We start from the raw sequence: 13,631 nt of genomic DNA on the forward strand, positions 1-13,631 counted from the left end.
ATTTTCTACTAAGAGCATCTGCCAGTTACTGGGGACCTAAACCCTGAGTTTTAAGGGAATTTTTTTTATTTCAGCATATTATGGGGGTACAAAAGTTTAGGTTACATATATTGCCCTCCTCCCCCCCGAATCAGAGCTTCAAATGTGTCCACTTTTGAGCGCAAGGAAATGGGAAAGCCTAGAGTCTATTTCTTTGAGGTTAGATAGATCATCTGCCTTAAGTCAAGAACCCGAAGGACAACACTATCACTGGATGGACTGGGGGAAAATATTTACAGAGGTCCATGTGCGGTTAAAAGACAGAAGATATAATTGATGATCAAATCCTATACATCAAAATATTAGAAATCAGAAGGATCTTGACCAGAATTAAAGTTGATTAATATGCTTTGGGGACTTTTCCCCCAGGAAATAAATATATTGATTAAGTTAATCTTTTATTAACTTAAGCAGTCATATTATAATATCTTAGATAAACACTAAAAGAATAGAAGAGTGCATAACTTCCAAATCTGTAAAGAAGAAAAATGAATTTATTCCAAAGGAAAGGAGAAAAAATAGAAATAAAGCTAAAATACAGAAAATTGGATTAAATAGAAAATACGTAATAAAATATACATGAATCCAACTATTTAAGTAATCTCTATCCATATAGATTTACTCTCTGCTTTTAAATAGTTTAAAATCTGTAAAATGTACAAAAAATAAACTCCATCTACATACTATTTACAAAAAAAAAAAACCTAAAACACAAATGTATCTAGGGATTGAAAGACTACAATGGAAAAATGTAACAGGAAAACACTTACAGCCTTAGAGCTAGCAGAGCTGTTAAAATTTCAGACCTCCTGGATACTAAGTTTAAAAGGAAAGATCTCTAGATGAGGTAAGGAGGATCATTCTATAGACAAAACAGATTTCATTTGCTAAGAAAATATTACAATTTTAAACATACACACAACTAACAAAACAGTTTCTAATCATGTAAAGTAATTAAAAAATTCTGGCACCACAGTAACTGACAGAGAATATAGAAGACTTCACATAAGTAGCAAGATTGATTAGTGGAATACCCTTATTTAATGGACAGTTTAAAATAACTGACCATTTTCTATGTCAAAAACATTTCTCAATAAGTTTCACAAAATGAATATTACTTTACTTAATTTTCTAACCAAAATGAAATTTAGATGTCAAAATAAAAAAGATAAAAAGTAAATATGTGCACATATATGCACACTCTCTCTCTCTCACACACACACACCAGAAAAAAATCAAATATATTCAGAAATTTAAATAATATAACATTCTAAATTACCCATGGGTCAAAGAAGAAATCATAATAAACATTAGAAAGTGTTTAAATCTGACAACTATGGAATTCTTATCTATCAAATCTTTTGTCTTGCTTCTAAAACCAGTTTATAGTTTCAAAATCTTTATATTCAAAACAAAAATGGGTAAAATTAACTAACTTAAAAATTGGTAATAGAATAGAAGAAAATCTAAAGAAATTAGGATTTAATAGAAATAGAGACAAAAGTGTGTGTATATATATGTGTGTGTGAGTGTGTGTGTAAGTGAGAGAGAGAGGGAGCGAGAGAAGGCATAGAGAACAATGTAAGAAAGAAAGGGGACAAGGAAAAGAACTATAATTTAAACCATAATTAATAGAAATAAGAAATAATGTTTATAATAAACAAATTTCCCAATAAATTGAAAGCCATTTGCCTGGATCAAGTCTTCAAAAATATTGCTTACTAACCCTGACTCAATAAGAGGTAGAGAGTCTGAATGATCATTATAAACATTAATGATGTTGAAACAGTATTTTAATGTATTACTACAAACAAAACAATAGGCCCAGTTGATTGTACAGGTAAATTCTATAAAATATCTAAGATACTAATAATTCCAATCTTAAAATTTCTTTCAGAGAATAAAATAAAGTAGGAGGTCACTTCCTAACATTTTTGTTTGTTTGTTTTTGAAGATAGTATAACCTTACAACCAGCACCTAGCAATAAGAGAATATGATAAAAGAACAACCAGATCACCCATGAAAATGTAAAACTTTTCAATGAAATATCAGCAAACTGCATTCAACAATGAATTTTAAAAAATACAACATGACAAATGTAAGATTGTCCTAGGTATGATTAATATTAAAAAATCTATAAATGTATTCAGTCATATTAACTGACCTGATTAAAAAAAGATATATTGCAATGTATGCATTAAATGAATTCAATGAAACTTGGTCATTATTTATCATAAAAACTGTTAGTGAAGTATAAAAAAAGGGAACTTCCCTAACTGGATAAAGGATAGCTTTAAAAAAAATCTACCAGAGGAACAAAATAAAAAGAAACATACACATATATAGAAGCCTGCTATGCCACAAAACTGGCAAAGCAGATTGGGGGAAAATCATAGTCTATTTAATAAACACTAGTGCTGTGAAATCTGAGAAGAACATGAAAAAGGATGCTTATCCTGAACAATAAACTAAAATCATTTCCAGATAATGTAAAGACTTAGACGTGATAGCTAAATCAATAAAACTTCTCCCTTCCCCCCAAATTGATATCCTATGTCTTCAGAGTAAGGAAGGATTTCTTAAACAAAAGACAAAAGAACAAAACATAAATGAAAACATAAATTTGACTCCTTTGATACTAGGAACATTGTAAGACCCCGTAAAGAGGTTGAAAAGGCAGGCCACAATTTGGGAGAAGATATTTGCAGTTACATAAATGACAAAGGGTTACCATGCAGAATGTATAAGTATCTCTCACAAATCAATAAGAAAAAGACAAATCTCAAATTTAAAAAGGGAGAAAATGGGCAAAAGACATGATCCTGCATTCCACTACAGAGGAAATGTGGCTGGCCTATGACATTTGAAAAGATACTCACCGCATCAGAAATAGAGGACAAATACAATGACCTGCTTTTTCATGCCCACAACATTAATAAATTCTAAGAAGTCTAGCAATACCAAATACTAGTAAGGATTCAGAACAAAAAGGATTTTCATTCACCACTGGTGGATATGTAAATTGGTCCTCCTGTTTTAGAAAACAGTTTGGCCTCTACTGGTAAAATTAAACATATGTACCTCCAAATTAAGCAATTCCACTAAAACTTTAAGAAAAAGCAAATGGTCAGTTAAGAAGAAATTTAAAATACTGGTTTCTTGTGTTGAGGATAGAACAAAAATTTCAGCTAGTGAAGGGCACATAAAGGCTTCAAAACCAATGGTACTATTCTATTTCTTAAACTGCTGTGGGTATGAGGTGCTAATTTGTTATTTTTGTTATACTGTAGATATATTTTATACTTGTTACTATAAATCTATAAATATATTTCAAAATATAAATTAAGTACATGTATATATGTTTCTAAGTATAGGTTTTAAAAGAAAAAATGGCCTAGAAGAGCCACAAAATGTATGTGCAAGAGTGGTTCTGAGTGATATGACTTATCATAGAAAAAAATACCATAAAATAAGTGTTATTAATAATAAGTCAACATAGTGGTTTCATAGTCATGAATAAGTAGTTCAGTAGACCAGAATATAGATGTTTTACGAAAACTCAATATAGAAAAAAATGTGATATTTTAATTCATTGCTAAAATGATGGTTTATTTAATAAATGGTGCTGGCATAACTATTTGTCCATATAGAAAAAAATGATTATTTGATACCAAATAAAATTAATTTTATATAGTTAAACCATTAAATTTAAAAGATGCACATCTTATAGGACAATCCAGAAGGTTTCCCATCAGGTTTAGAATTTACTTTGGATTTCCTTTTAATTTATGACAAAATATGCAAACAATTGTTTCATTAAAACAAACAAGAATGAGCTTGGGAAACCTCTATTTTATACTTGCCATTTCTGCCATGGTCTCATGTGTGTGAAATGCACATACAATGAACATGTGTTTTACCTTAATACACAAGGAGAATGACCAGTAACAACTTTCCTCTGTTTTTCAGATAATTTTGAGATGTTATATTACAACACCCCTCTTCAAGGACTTGAAGCAATGCACTTAGATGTCCGATTGTAGTGGGGAAGGCACTGTTGCTGCCCCTGCTGGCCACGTGGTGTTGTAGCCACTTGCACGGTACCCCACGGAGTGGCCCACAAGATGCATAGAACTGCCCTGCACTCCGTATCCATGGTCAGTGGGCAATCTGGGAAATTACAGGTTATATGTATGTAGAATATATTCAGGAAATAATGACTGAACATATATTCATCTTACCATACGCACTACAGTGATTTTTTTTTTCAAATAGCTATTGATTTTAAAGTCTCATAATCTTTTTATTTGTTGCTATCTTTTTAATAAACCCTTTTTGAAGCAATGAGCTTTTAGAAAGTGAAAGCTTAAATTAAAATGTACTACTTAATTTCAGTTACTAAAGAAAGTTAATAGCGAATGTCATCTTCAAAAATATTTGTAAACATTTACTATCTACCATGAAGAGCATAGTGATACCACCGACCATAAAAAGCAGAATACACAAATATGTTGAAGAAGCATCAGATTCGCTTCAAGTCAGCAGTTAATTTATGAAGATTGTTCCCCAAACAACTCTTAAACCATGAGAATGAAGCAGAAAATGTTTCCACTCATCTGCAAAGCATAACTTTTCATTGAGATCAAATAATGATTCTATTTTCTTTTTTTTTAATTTAAAAGTTTTTCTACAAATATAAAAAATGAAGTAATAGGCATTAATGTGCTGGTTCCATTACTACAAGAAAAGCTTCACACATAGGTACATAAAGCAAGTTTTGTATTGGTATTACCAGATGCTGTAATTGCAAAATTAGCTAATTCTAACAAAGGTTTGATGATGATGATGATGATGATGATGATGATGATGATTAAAATCAAAATATAGCTTTTCCCAGTTCATTTTTTTCAAGTGAAACATCTGACATTTGGGGAAATAGCGTTGTAAAAAGAGATGAAAGTTCAGCACTGAAAATAAAATTAGGTGTTTGGGTGGTAATAATATGAATATATAAACTTCAGTTGATTGTGTGATGGTAAATGTCAGGTCCAGCCTCTTGGGGGCCGGGAAGGGAGAGGAAGGAATGGGTAAAATCACACCTAATGGGTACAGTGTATACTATCTGGGTGATGCGCACACTTATAACTTTGACTTAAGCTGTACAAAAGCAATCCATGTAACCTAAATATTTGTACCCCTGTAATATTCTGAAATTTAAAAAAAAAAAAAGAAACCTATGGTGAAGAAATATGCTGGGAATTGCTTTTTGTGACCTCATAGTCCATTATTATTTCCAATCAGTATTTTTTTAAAGACAGGGTCTCACACTGTCACCAAGGCTAGAGTGCAGTGAAGTGATCATAGCTCACTACACCCATCATAGCTCACTGCAGCCTCAGACTCCAGGACTCAAGCCATCCTCCTGCCTCAGCCTCCTAAGTAGCTAGCACTACAGACATGCACCATTACACCCAATTTTTCTGTTTGTTTTGTTTTGTTTCTTGTAGAGACAGGGGTCTTGCTGTGTTGGTATGGTATTGAACTCCTGGCCCCAAGCGATCCTACTGCCTCAGCCTCCAAAAGTACTGAGAGTACGGGCTTGCTAATGAGGTTTTTAAAAAAATATTCATTAAAATAGCAATGTTCTCTTAGTGTTTTGATGCCCATCATAAATCAGATATAGAAATATTTGAGCTCTGGAAGAATTATTTTATAAATCAACCCATATATTTTAAAAATCGTAGTAAGCTATGTTTTAAATGATTTTTCTAAATTTTGGATGCATGTTTTAAAAAATCTTTAACAAAGTATTAAATGATATGAATTCCAAAAATTCTCCAGATTTTTAACTGTCAGAAGATTGAACACATATTTTGTACTAGAATGCAATGGCATACAGAAAGCTCTCAATTTTGCAGCAACTAGATTTAGCCAAATATTAAAAAGAATTATGTATAAAGCAATATCTTTGATAAGTTTTATCTTGAATAAATACTTGTCAGAGTAAGATGCTCTGAATGGAGAGAAAAAGACAATAGTTATGGAAATACTTCGGCTGAAATATTTATATGCTTTAACATCAAAAATACAAAAATATACTCTATTTAGAATTTGCCCTTGGCTTAGAATTATTTCACATCCATAGAAAGAATATTTTTCTCAACTAATATTATAAAATAAAGAGAGTGGGGTCCATAGATGATGTCAGAAACTTTGAGTATGTTAATTATAAAATGAAACATTGAAAAATATTACAAATTTTTTTTATGAAAAGAATAATAAGATCATTTTGAGGAGTACATTCTCCAGGGAAAAATGATGATAGTAACACAATATTAGAAGCAAATATGCTTAAGAAACTGATTAAAGTATATGACTATGTGCCAAAAATACTTATTCTGCTTATTTAATTTTAAAGTTTAGATAATCAAATAGAAAAGTGTTTTTTAAAAAAGATTTTGATTTAAAATAGAGATGTATGCTGTTTTTATTTTAAAAAGTATTTTATGTTTTTAGCAAGTTTTAAATAGAATCAAATTATTCATACATAAATACAACAAAATTGGTCTGTCAGTAAATATATATTTTTAAATGCTATATTATTTTTAAAAATTAATAAATTTTACCTTAGAACACTCTTAGGTTAACAGCAAATTGACCAGAAAGTAGAGAGAGTTTCCACGTATCTATTGTCCCCATACATGCGCAGCCTCCCCCGCTATCAACATCCTACACCATAGTGGCACATTTGTTATAATTGATGAACCTGCATTGACATATTATTATTACCCAAAGTCCATAGTTTACATTAAGGTTTATTCACTCTTGGTATAAATTTCCTGAAGACAGGAATTGTCTTATTTGTCTCTAAATTTCTAGGCCTGAGTCATTATCAGGCACAAAGACTCAGGATACGGACATATTTATGTATAAAAGAGAGAACCTCTCAAAATCCACATAATGTGCATGAAACTACACTATGAAAGCTTTCCTTGTATCTTGAGGCTAGGCATGCAAAAAAAACTTGGAATCTGATATTGTCTATCTCTCCCAAGTAGTGTCATCCTGAAATAGTTGAGTTTAGACTTCAAGATTTTTTTTGTTTTTTGAAGCAGATGTTGGTTTTTCCCAAGGATTGGGAAATGTTAGTGCACATTTCAGTAAATACCTCTGATCTTCCCTCCCTGGCCCATGCTTGATCCGTTTGGAGAGTTCCTCTCTCCACCATGGGATGGTGCCATGAGAAGTCTGATGTTATCTGTCTTTAGAACTCACTCTCTGTGCTGAGACAGTCCTCTAATGGGTATTGCAGGGTTGCATCTGAGAGTATATACTTGTGATATTTCAAAACCCAGTCACTGAAATGATAGATGTGCTGTCACTATAAAGAGCTGCTGTTATTGTGTATGTGTGTGTATTTTGTATGTCAAAAATGTATGAGGTATATTAGTTTTCCCAAACTTACTGTGTCCCAGCCCTGTTACGAGAGTAGAAGCAAAAGGCTCCCCTTGCTGGCTATGGATATGTCCTACCAAATTCTTACCACGAGCAGAGGTGATGGTGGGATTTGGGAGAGCAGACTGGAAGAAAAGACACCATGTTCAAGGAGGTAAGAGAAGAAAGAATCTACACAAAAGATTTGGTGCAAAGACTTAGTAGGCTCCAAATTTCTCCAGTTGCAATGTATGAGTTCAGGATGTCACTTCATCATGGTGAATGTTTTCTTTGTCCTGCACGCACACTAACACACATACACACACACACAATCTTGCAGGTGACAGAGGCCTTAGTTTGAGGTCTGAAGGAAATGCAAAGTACTTAATTATCCTCTGCTCCTACCTCTACCTCCCCATAGAAAATTTGCATGTAGGGAATGAAGAATGGGATATCTGTAGTTTGAAGCTTTTAGGAAAGAAAACTGATATTGAGCAAGTTTGTCTGTGGGTTAATGAACAAATAACTTACTTGCAAGAATACATTAAAGAGAGGCTCATACCACCTGCAAAAAAAAAAAAAAAAAAAATTGCCCACAAAGTAAAAAACAGATTTCTTCATTGCTTGTAAGTACCAATTCCACAGAGAGGCTTAATAAATATTTTGAATGAATCTAAAAATAGCATCATTGTTAATATAATAACAAAAAAGCTAACCTTTATGAAGCAATGGAGCACTTATCAATTGCCAAGCACTTCATATTTGATAAGTACTTACACGTACTTGGAGTAATTGAGGTCATTTTATATTTTACCTTAATTAATCCTCACCATAAGACTATGTGGTAGTGTTTATTAATAATTTTACAGAAAAGAAAACTGAAACTCAAAGAGGTAAAACTATTTTCCCAAAGACATACAGCAGGTACATGGATGGACAAATCTGGTTATCTTCATTCCAAATCAATTAGTAATTAGTGATTTGTTCTGATCCAGAAATGTTATCAAGAAGTTGCCATTATCTAATATGTTTTTCTTTGATTTTATAATAATTTTGTTTTTGAAAACAATTAATGTATGTTTATTATAAATATTCAAAACATTGAAATATAAAAAAAGAAAATAACCATCATCTCTATCATCCAGAGATAATCAGTTAATGCTTTGTTAATCATTCCATTAAGCATTTCTCTATATATACAGAAATATGTACCTGATTTTATGTAAATGGATTAATACTGAACATACTGTTCTAAAACCTGTTTTATTTTTCACACAGCAATATGTCATGGGCATCTTTCCATGTCAATACATATAGATTTACATCATCATTTTTAATTGCAACATACTTAGAAATCACAATATTTTAGAGAGGCAAAAACGTCAGAGACTATCTAACTTTCTGTCCAGTATAGAAGTACTCTCTATACCGTCCCTGGCTGATATGCCTGAAGATTAGGCTGAATATTGTCATTCAAAGATGAAAGCTCTAATTGTAAGGGCATTCAGCCAAATTTCTGCTCTCTGTAACTTTCTCTTCCTAAAATATATGTCTATATTATTAAAACTAGCTATTACCCCTGCTTTTTCTTTGCTAAATCAATCCTACTCCAAGCTAACTATCCCCAGCTCTGTCTACCTTTCTTATAAGTCAGAATTTATGAACCTTCACCAACCGGAATACCCTCCCCCAAACATGATCTGAAAAATAAATGAACTGAGCACAGTTCTTCGTTTGTGGTATGACCATCATAGAACACAGTGATATTTTCCATTTTAGTGATTTGGACACCTTTATCCCAGGATAGTCTAACACAGCAGGCCTTTGAAAGATGAAGAAATAGATGGGAGTTATGTAGAACTGGAATCAGTACTATGGGTGTTCAAGGAATTTTTTTTCATAAGTCCTCCAGAGAATGAATAAAAATTACCTTTTTTGAGTTGTTCAGACATGCAAAGGCAATAAGATGAACCAAAAGGCATTTGAATGTTCATACCTATTAAGAAGTCTGAAGTCAAGAATAAACATGAAAACATCATGGAAACTGGCATGGATATTGACCAGTTGGCCATTCGATACCACCTCTACCACCATTTTTATTATTTTGCACCATTGGTTGCAGGTCCTAATGTTTCTAGACTCTTGTCCAATGGAATATGGTAAGAAAGAGAGAAGATTATGTTTTCTGGAGCAGTTATGCAAAATAGTGCTGCTTCGAGTTGATATAATGATGAAAGCTTTCATTGAAAACTTGATCAGGTAGCTTATGTGGAGACTGATAGACTAAACTTGGATGATGATGCCTCAAAGTCAGGGGCCAGGTCTTCTTCTGAGAACAAATATGAAAATTACTGTTGAATTTTTTTGTTATCCTGAAGACAGCTGAGAGTCTGGCTTGAGTAATTAAAATGCTAATTGAAATTCGCCATTCATCGGAGGAAATTGCAATGAGTCAATTTTCTTTTCTTTCTTTTTTTTTTTAAAGTGTTTTCTCTGGTGATGGCAGATGTTGAGGTTGTGAATTCATTGTTTGCTCTAGATGTAGAGAAATCTTCTATTCAAGCTGGGTTTTCCCCCTGTATTTTTGTTGATTGTCTACTTAAATTAACCTTCCCTAATGAGACGGAGATTTGATGGCTATGTCTGTAATTTACTGGCTGTGAAATTAGTTAGTCTGGATAATTCATCCCATGGGTGACAAGGATGAGATCACAGAGTAAACCATCAGGTGAGAATGGAGAATGTAAAGAATGGCTCTTCTGCTATTGCATCCACAGAGGTTTTATGTGGAGGCTAAGAGGAGAATACATGTGGTAAGCTCAGCCTCTAGGTGACCCCAATTTATCATCAGTCTACCTTCATGCTCAATGTATCCCACTGGGAGTTTAGCTCAGTCAAACCTGTTACTTAAGAATATGAAACCACCAGATGTCAGTATTGGAGCACAACAGCTATAGGGAAACTTCCTTCTTGGCCAAATCATAAAATCTAGCCTAGGGAAAGAAATAGATAAGCAGTAGAGAAGTAGGATATTTGAGTTATCAAATACTTTTTTTTTTTTCTGAATAGGAGCTGACTTATTCTAGAAGATCATCATCTTAAACCTTTTTCTTGAACCTATGTATAAGACTTTTGGAATTGGATTATTACTGAATTAGCCATGTTTTATTCCAAGAAATTCTACACAGATATTCCTTGAAGACTGAGATGAAAAAAATAAAATTCTGTAAGTAAATTAATGTGTAAATTTTAACTTTAATTATCTATTTACTACAGGCCTTCTTAAAATTTATAATGAGTTCATGTCTTCCAACACTTCAAGATGGAATAAAGGTATGCATTGCCCTTAACATTTTTTGGCCATGTTATTAAAAGACATAATTTCCCAAGAATACTCTTTGTAAATACTGATTGTTAGAATTTTTTGTATTGCAAATGAAGAACTCAGGGTACAAAGTGATTACGTGATTGACTGACAAGCTCAACACTGCCTTCAATTTAATGGCAGAGTTTTGTACAATTACCCAATCCATGTCTCTACTCAGATGTCTATGAAACAACTGGATACACATTCAAAAAGCTAAGGCTCTGACTAGAAATGGGAATTGGGTAAAGAAAAATTGGTTCTATTGGTGGACTGCAATAAGGTGCTTATTTTTGTTTTGACTAATTTGGAACTCAGGCCAGAAAAATGGTAGGCATTACCCCATGCTGAAAGGTGAACTAACAGGTGCTTGGGGCAAAAATTATGGTAGAGATATACAATAGACTTCATAGGCCTGGGAAAAGAAGTTGGGAGAGATTCTTCAAGCAATTAGGATATTCAGTAGCACTCATCTATATGGAGAAATTTAGAAAGCCATACAAATACTCAAAGAACACGCATGCTCAGATTAGATCTGAGATGACTCTGACATGTTATCTTGCACTGATCCTTAGGCTAAGAGCAAGCCTGGCTGGCTAAGTGTTAGAGTGCTAGAGTTCCCCAGCACAGAGCCAATCAACAAAGACTAGGAGAAGCGTTCTGCTTTGTCTGTTTGTTTCTTTGTGTTTCTTTCCTTTTTTTTCTATTTTAAGCTTCTGGATGTCAGGAAATTTCTGTCAAAACATTAACTGAGCATGAGCTAAAGTAACAGAGACTCCAATGGCCACATATGATAAGAAATACAGTCTTTGCAAAAATAGCTTGGAAACATCACTAAATAATGGATTATTATAGCCTTTAACAATCAAATGAAAAAGAAAAAGAAAGAAGAAGTAAAGGAAAGGAGAGAAGAGGAGAGGAGAGGAATAAAGAGAAAGGAAAGGAAGGAAGAAGGAAAAACATAAAAAACAAACAAACAAACAAACAAAAAAACGCCAAAAAACCAAGGGAGAGGGAATCTGATTTGGGGAGCTACCACATTATGGTATTCAAATATTCATTCTTCTACACAAAATCACAAGTCATAAAAAGACAAAAATAAAGTATGGCACATTGAAAGAAACAAAAGGATATGGGGGCAGAGGCCTGCCATTCTTTACAGATGACTACTCTCCTTTAGAGAAACAGGTCTTAGCCTGCTACTGACTGGGCCCTAGTAGAGACTGAATAATTAAACATAGATCATCAAGTTACTAAGTGACCTGAGCTGTCCATCATGAACTGGGTGTTATCTAATCCATGATGCCATTAAGTTGGGCATGCACAACAGCATTTTATCATCAAATGGAAGTCATACATACATGACTTGGCCCAAGCAGGCCCTGAAGGCCCAAGTATATTATGTGAAGAAGTGGCCCAAATGCCCGTGGTCTCCACTCTTGCTGCATCACCTTCTTTCTCCCGGACTATGCCCATGGGGAATTCTCTACAGTCAGTTCCAAGAGAAAGAGAAGAGCTAGGTTTGGTCTAGAGATGGATCTTCTCAATAGGTTTGTACCACCTGACAGTGGACAGCTGCAGCACTACAGCCCCTTTCTGGGATATCCTGAAGGACAATGGCAAAGGGAAATCTTCCCAGTTGACAAGGCTGGCCAAAATACTTTTATAATAACATGCATGAAAATACTATTGTTGATTATGATAATGATAATCAAAAGAATTGAACATTCATTCTATCCCACACAATATGATTAACATTTTGCTTATATAATTTAACCCTAAGTATATATTTAATTAGTGTTCTTATTTTAAAGTTAAAAAATATGGCGTTAGATATTTTTAAGTCATTTGACTGAGATGGAGTGGACAAGTATTGGAGAAGAAGCTATGAATGTGGATATTCTACCCCAAAATATGCTTTCAAAAATGGCATGCTGACCATATTTCAAAAATTCATAGGAATTATGGAAATGAGCTTTAGCAGTGTGCACAATCAGAAGACACTTGGGTCAAATTGAATGGAGTAAAGCATTCTTTTTATCTTTTAATCTTATTTTTAATTGAAAATAATTGCATATATTTATGAAGTACAATGTGATGTTTTGATATATGTATGCACATGAAAGATTTAATTAAGCTAATTAACATAACCATTACCTCACATACTTATTTTTTGTGGTATGAACGTTTAAAATCTGTTCTCTTAGCAATTTTGAAAACATACATTATGTTATTATTAACTATAGTCACCAGGCTGTGCAATAGATTTCAAAAACTAATTTCTGTCTAATTGAAACTTGGGACCCTTTGACCAACATCTCCCCATTCCTCCTTTTAAAATGGAATAAGACAGTTTAAAGCTATAAATGTATGATAATAACATAAGAACAACAAATTCATTTGGTATAAAAGTCTAAAATGTTCTACTGACTTCCACTGCCATTATCTTGATAAATGTTTATAGTAATTATGCATAGGGATATATGATTATTCCCATTTTACAGATGGGGAAACTGAGGTTCAGGCAGGTAAAGTAATTATAAAGGTTGTTATTCAGTTAGTGAAAGAACCAGGACTTCAATTCATCCTAAGTCCTTTTTTATATACTATTAATACAATGCTTCTCATACACAGTATTGTGAAATTTTTAAGAATATGATAAAGAGTATATTACTCTAGAGCCCTCTATTACTCTCTCATCTCTCCTGAACTCTGTGCCCTATCCAATGTTCAGGATGTCATCTTTAAAATGGAGAAAATACAATGCAGTCGCATTAACTTTAAGGAGTTATC

Source organism: Eulemur rufifrons, chromosome 7 (genome assembly GCF_041146395.1).
Source record: "Eulemur rufifrons isolate Redbay chromosome 7, OSU_ERuf_1, whole genome shotgun sequence".
Classification (NCBI taxonomy): domain Eukaryota; kingdom Metazoa; phylum Chordata; class Mammalia; order Primates; family Lemuridae; genus Eulemur; species Eulemur rufifrons.